The sequence below is a fragment of the Acomys russatus genome, chromosome 12, assembly GCF_903995435.1.
Source record: "Acomys russatus chromosome 12, mAcoRus1.1, whole genome shotgun sequence".
NCBI lineage: Eukaryota > Metazoa > Chordata > Mammalia > Rodentia > Muridae > Acomys > Acomys russatus.
Genome location: NC_067148.1, coordinates 11,187,992 through 11,193,991, shown reverse-complemented (window position 1 = coordinate 11,193,991; position 6,000 = coordinate 11,187,992). Strand labels below are relative to the sequence as shown.

The 6,000-nt window shown below is 48.1% G+C and overlaps 1 protein-coding gene across 3 annotated transcripts in view; it reads left to right on the top strand.

Annotated features, from left to right (window-relative positions):
• Window positions 1–704: 704 nt before the first annotated feature.
• The window catches only part of Satb2 (SATB homeobox 2), a 182,395-nt gene continuing 177,099 nt past the window's right edge, over window positions 705–6,000 (top strand). The window contains exons 1-2 of one of the 3 annotated variants that reach the window (XM_051153837.1): window positions 705–765; window positions 4,908–4,987. The gene's annotated coding sequence lies outside the window, so the exon portion shown is untranslated. Of the gene's footprint in view, window positions 766–4,828; window positions 4,988–6,000 lie in introns of those variants that run through there. The other 2 variants (XM_051153836.1, XM_051153835.1) reach the window with 2 other exon arrangements.

The window sequence follows — 6,000 nt, the reverse complement described above, 5'->3', positions numbered from 1 at the left end:
TATTTACTGTTGGAAAACATGGTTAAAATTGTTAGAATTAAAAATTAAAAATTAAAGTGTATTATGGCACAGAATTTTTACTAAAACCAAATTATCATTAAAATCTACGTGGTTGAATGTAGTGAAAATTGGTTAAAAGGCAAATATTAGGGAAACACTGTAGTTTTCTTTCTTTCTTTTTTTTTTTTTAACTACCACACAAAATGGTAAAGTCTTTAGAACCATCCTCCTCTTCTATTTTTCTTGTAGTATTTTTCTCTTCAGAAATAACCACAATTCTCCTTTCAGGACTTTCCACTCCCAAGCGCAATCATGATTGCTCTGTACACAAAGGGCTTTGAAAACAAACAACTTTCTCACATTCACACTCACACACACCACACAAACCAACAGGATGTAGCTCTCCTTTCTCAAAGCGGGAGGAAGGAGGGAGGGAGGAAGGGAGGGAGGGAGGGAGAGAGAGAGAGAGAGAGAGAGAGAGAGAGAGAGAGAGAGAGAGAGAGAGAGAGAGAGAGAGAAGCGTAGGTAACCAACAAGAAGCCCAATTACTAAGCTTTATTGATACTAAAAGGAGAAGTTCCCCCTCGTAAAATTTCTCTGAGCTTATTAGTTATTTAAATCAGCCCCAGGGCTGGACTTGCAACGCCTAGGGCACCTTCCTTGGCTCCCGGAGGTGAGCAGCCAGCGTCGGGCGCCGCCGTGTTGACCCACCACTTCTCACTAGGCACTGAGCAAGAGGGGCGAAGGCAAGCGCAGAGAGCTGAGGTGAGCCACTTGGCCAGGGGTGTCAGGCTTGGCAGGGTCAGATGGTCACGGGTACCAGGTATCAGAAATGAACTGGTCACCACTGCTGCTGAGGCTGTGGGAGAGCAGGCCAAGTGGTTACGGAGTGCTGTAATCCAGCCCGTTGGCAGTGATACATTTGGGTGGCGCAGGTCATTTGTCCCAAAGACCCGGATCTAGAACCTGCCGCTTCGGGTGTCTAGGGCAAACTCTTGTTATAATTGGGGTGGGCACTAGGTGAATTTACACCTTTCTAGGTCGGCTATTCCCTTCGTTAGTTAGCTGGCAGAGCCACTGTGTAAGTGTGTGTGTGTGTGTGTGTGTGTGTGTGTGTGTGTGTGTGTGTGTGTACACGCGCGCGAGAATGAGGGGGTGGGTTGAGAATTGAATTTATTAAAAAACAACAACAACAACAAAACCCCTTCCTACCAAAGTCCCCTAAGCTACTCATTGGGGATCTCAAGTCTTGATATGACTCCAGATCGGCGCCAGGTGGGTTTGTCCTTTTCCGTGACGCGGAGGGAAGGAGGCACCGTGGGTGAAGCGTCCCAGGATGCGGGCGTCTCAGCCACCTGGACTTTAGTCCCGATGTCAAACCTTAATCGACTAAAAGTGCCCGGGGGTGGGTGTGGAGCTTCCTACGACCCTGGGAAAACTGAAAGCTCAGGCCTGGGAAGCGGTCTGGATCCCCCAACTGTACCTGCGCAGTTTGGTCCGCAGGTTACACTGACTATGTGCAGCATCCGTGGTCCCAGTAAGTGCCTAAGACGTTGCGCCAGGTTTTATAAACGTCTCTGTGGTGCGGAGCTTAGCACCGGAATCACAGCAAGCTCTGGCTACTGCCCCGGCTACGACCGTCTGGCATCCAGCGGCCAGCCGGAGCTGGTGGGATGGCGTGCCTTGCGCTTTTTTTTTTTTTTTTTTTTTTTTTTTGGATGTAGTACTCATTGCAAGAGATTGGGAGCGACTGCAGGCCAGCATGTTTTACGTGCGCGGTCACATCTTGGTGTTGGGTGGTCTGAAGGTGCCGTGGGCCGGGCACCGCGTCCGTTCTGCTCCTCATTAACTTGAGGAATCTCGGCGCTGCGGAATCACTAACTCAGGCTGGCGCAGAAGGTTTCAGCCGCAGCCCACGCGGTGGCGCTGTAGGGAGGCATCGCCTCGGCTCTGGTCGGGGACCCCTGGCAGTGACCCGGTCTTGGTGATGGAGGGACCTTGACAACTTGCCTTGGCTTCTAGTTCTTCGCTTTGGGCAGGAAATCCTAGGCCTCCCTTGGCCTTTCTCAAAGGAAAACAGCGCAGCCCGAGTAGCCGCTCCAGGCTGGGGACGAGTGGCGGAGGCTATTCCTTTGGCCTTTTCTCTCTCCTGTCTTGTTAATTTCCATCATTTATAGTAGGTTTCTATATATAGTCTACATTAACTAGGCGGTGGCTTCTCTCGTTGCGCTGCTAAGGAAGAAAACTACCCACTAAGACACTAGAAAAGAGTGTCGGATCCCGGGAGTCCGTCCTGGAGTTGGGGGATATTGCCGGAGTCGTTAGCGCTGTCCTCCACCTTCCCTGAACTTCCTACCTGGTGACCTAGAACCCGACCTCCAAATCTTCCAAGGACTCCCCCAGCTCTGTCCCCTCACTATCCCACCCCCTCCCGCCCCCAGCTAGGAAGCAGAGGACACGCCCGGGGCGCTCTTCTCTGTCACCTAGGACCTCGGTCAGAAAGCCGCAGGTCCTCCCTGGCACAGGTCACCAGGTGACCCTCTGCACTCTCTTTTTGTCCCTTGGGCTTGGGTGCAGTGGTTTGCCCTGAACTCCAACTCCCAGACACCTTGGCAGCTAGGCTCCCATGGACTAAGTTGCCCACTGCCCTTTCCCGATAGGTTGCATCCTCCGGGGCTCAACTTGCAGGCCTCATTTGCAGTTTCTGCGGAACTTGGGAGAATCCCACCGCCTTTTAGGCTGTCCCACCGCCCAGCCCAACCTCCCCGCCTAGGGCCCTAGAGCAGCCAGAGAAACTGTGAGTCCTTTTATCTTTGCCTGGCTGGGCAAATGAGCTCTGATGCCAACTTGGAAGCTGGGTGATAACGAAGTAAGTGTCGCCTGCCCTTGCGTTCTGGTCAGTCCTCACAGTAGTCTGCAAAAGGGATCTAAGCTCATTGTAGAGGACCTGCCCTTCCTTCATGGCTCATCCAGGTTTCAGGCCTTCAGTCCCTAGTCCACTTGACTCAGATTTGCTATCTAATCGCCGCGGCAATATGGTGTCTTTTAAAGTGTTGGTCGTCCAACTTTCCACGCACAGTTCGAGACGGAAATTGGCTTCAGACATAGCATGGGTATCCCTAGAAAGAAATTATTCCCTCCCCCTCTACCCTCACCCCCGCCCCTAGCGAGGCCAGCTCCTGGAGAAGCGTTTGGCCATTTTTTTTTTTTTTTTTTTTTTTTTGGTTCCTAGAAACCGTCCGGTTGAAAGATTTTAAGGTGGCAGTTCGTGTTAAGTTTTAAATGAGTGTCTTGGGGTGGAGGGAAAAAGCAGCACAAAGTTTCCGTGCTCTATAAAGTAGCGCAGCTCTTGGCCTGGGTTGCCAAACTTGAGAGCCAGAAAGGCTTGGGGTGAGTGCTGGGCCTTCAGCGCGCCGCTGGAAAGCAGCAGTGCAGCTCCGCACTCTGCGTCCTACCGGGGCAGTCCGGGCCTAAGTGGTCTACAGCCAGCACAGCACAGAAGGTTGCTCTGGGCTGAGGACCTACTTGGCCAAAACCTCAGAAGCGACAATGAGAAACAACATTGTCATTGAAAGTGCAGGCCATAAGAGGACAGAGGCCTGGGAAGAAAGAAAAAGAGCCTGGAAAGAAAAACTGCGCATTTAACCCCAGCCTAGAAAGCCGCATCGTTTGTTGTTGTTGCTTAAATAATGATAACGCTGATCGTTTGATTATGAAAGACAGGCGACCTTTGACTACATAACTTCAGGGAGAAATTGGGACTAGAAGAATCAGAGAAAAGTCTGAGTAGATCCCCCTAAACTATGTAGGTCATAAGTAACCTGGGGAAGCATATGACTCTCACTTTAAGTTCTGAGCATGGGGGAACCTGTTTGCTAATCAGTGTGCCTGTGTGTGTGTGTGGGGGGGGGGCAGGAGTTTTGGATCAAAGTATTAAAGAAGACAAATGTACTAATACCATTTTTTTTTAAAAGTGTGATTTGTTTCAAAAAAATGTTTGGAAAGAAACCGTCACGGGGAATACAAAATGAAACCAAACAATTTTTTGAATCATCATCAAACATATTTATTTGCAATGGAAATCATGACAACAGTTTTAAAGGTATTATTTAAAATATAGCTGACTGTAGAAATGAGAAATGTTGGGAATAATTTGCTTTAGTCGAAATGAGGTCAATGACAAAACTGGGTTGGGAAAAGCATATGTAACTTGAAACAGAAAAGGCCTTTATTAAGAACAAAACTAAAGGAAAAAATTCACACTGAGCATACATAGCAAAACTTTCTAGAATTCTCCTTTAGAGGAATTTAAAAATGCTCCACTAAAAATAAATCCGCTAACATTCAAAGTGCAATTTGGGAAATGACATCGAATTAGACATTTTTGTGTATATTAAATGTTATTTATTTTTTAAAAATGTAATTTTAAATAATTTAGAATTTCTGTCCCCAAAAGATTTTCCTTTCATTATCAAAAATAGACAAGAGAAATAATGAATTTGAAACAATATAGAATCTGGTCATAATGAACATTTAATTGAACTTAATTGTATACTTAAAAAATAGTCTTTCTGGTTTTTTTTTAATAATTTAGAATCAATAGTTCCCTTCGAAGCATAATAAAATATTTACACTTTATAAAATATTAATCGATTAAACAATACTGCCGTGTTGTTTATAAGAGTGTAGCTGAAGTTCATAATCATACTGTTGAAACAAAGCCTGTGGGGTTAGCATAGTGATCCTCAGCAAAGTGCAAGCGGAGATTTCCCGACAGTGAGTTTTATAAAATAGCTCATTAATGCCTTAGGATAGAATCGCTCCAACCATTGGCATCATCAGATATAATAATACTGACGAATCAGACAAAAAAGATCCCCACTAAATGATTCGCATTTCTTTTCCAGAAGTCCTGACGTCCTAATATCAATTCTTCTTAGTTCGTGGACATTGGGCCAGAGGTAGATTCTGCAATTCCAACACCAAGGTAGGTAGGGAGCTGGGGGGTCTTATTATCGTTAACATATAATTAAGACATAGGCATTTCTCATTTTTAAAAACGGGCTAACTTTGACAGTGATAGTTAAGTTTTCCAGCACCTCTTCCTCATTTCGATATGCTATAGCAGTTTTTGTTTTGTTTTGTTTTTTAAATCTAGTCGATCAACTTACAGTTTCTTTCTTTGCTTCCAAAACCCTTTTTAAGCTAGCTCTCAAGGGTTTGGTTTACTTGAGTCACTTTGCTTTCGCGGGCTTCGAATTTTCTCTAGCCCCTTTGGTTAGGCATGCTGGCGAGGGGTGGAGTATGGAATTTGGGTGGGAGACAGAGAAAAGAAAAAGGCTTCGTAAAACAGCGGCGGCTCCCTAAAGGATTAATGCCCCGCTAGCCTCCCGCTGCTTGGCGATGCTCCCCAGTGGCCTGGGGCCTCAGGGAAAGTTGGTGGGCGGCTCCTCGGAGTGGGACTCACCGAGGTCTGGGGCACAGAGATCTAGGCCGGGGACTGGTTTCCTTTCGGGGACCCTTTTTCTTTCAGATCTCCTCAGGCCTCCCCGGCTGGTGGCTTGCGACTCATGGGGCGTTAGGGGTCGCGGGGGGGGGTGGATAGAAGGTGACGAAACGAGTGGACAGCAGCCTAGTTTTCCAGCACTAGTTGCGGAGACAGACGCCACTGGCCCAACTCAAGGCCAGGATTTAAAGAATTGCCCCGAGCGCGTTTCCCGAAACTGAATTTAGTTTGGCCCTCTGGCGCCGCCGTACAACCAACGCTTCTTAAGGGGGACTAGTGGCTCTGGCAACCGGTGGAAGCCGAGTCCTAGGGGGGTCTTAGGGAACAGGAGGGAGAGCCCCAAAGCACCGGACGTGCCGCGGGTTCAAGGGGGCTTCTCTGGCCCGAAGGCCGGAGAGGACTGGTTCATATTTTCTCCTCTGGGGTCCCAGCGGCTGACAGACGCCGGACGCAGCAGGCACCTCGCCCGGGCCGCGGCCCCTGCCCACGTGCTT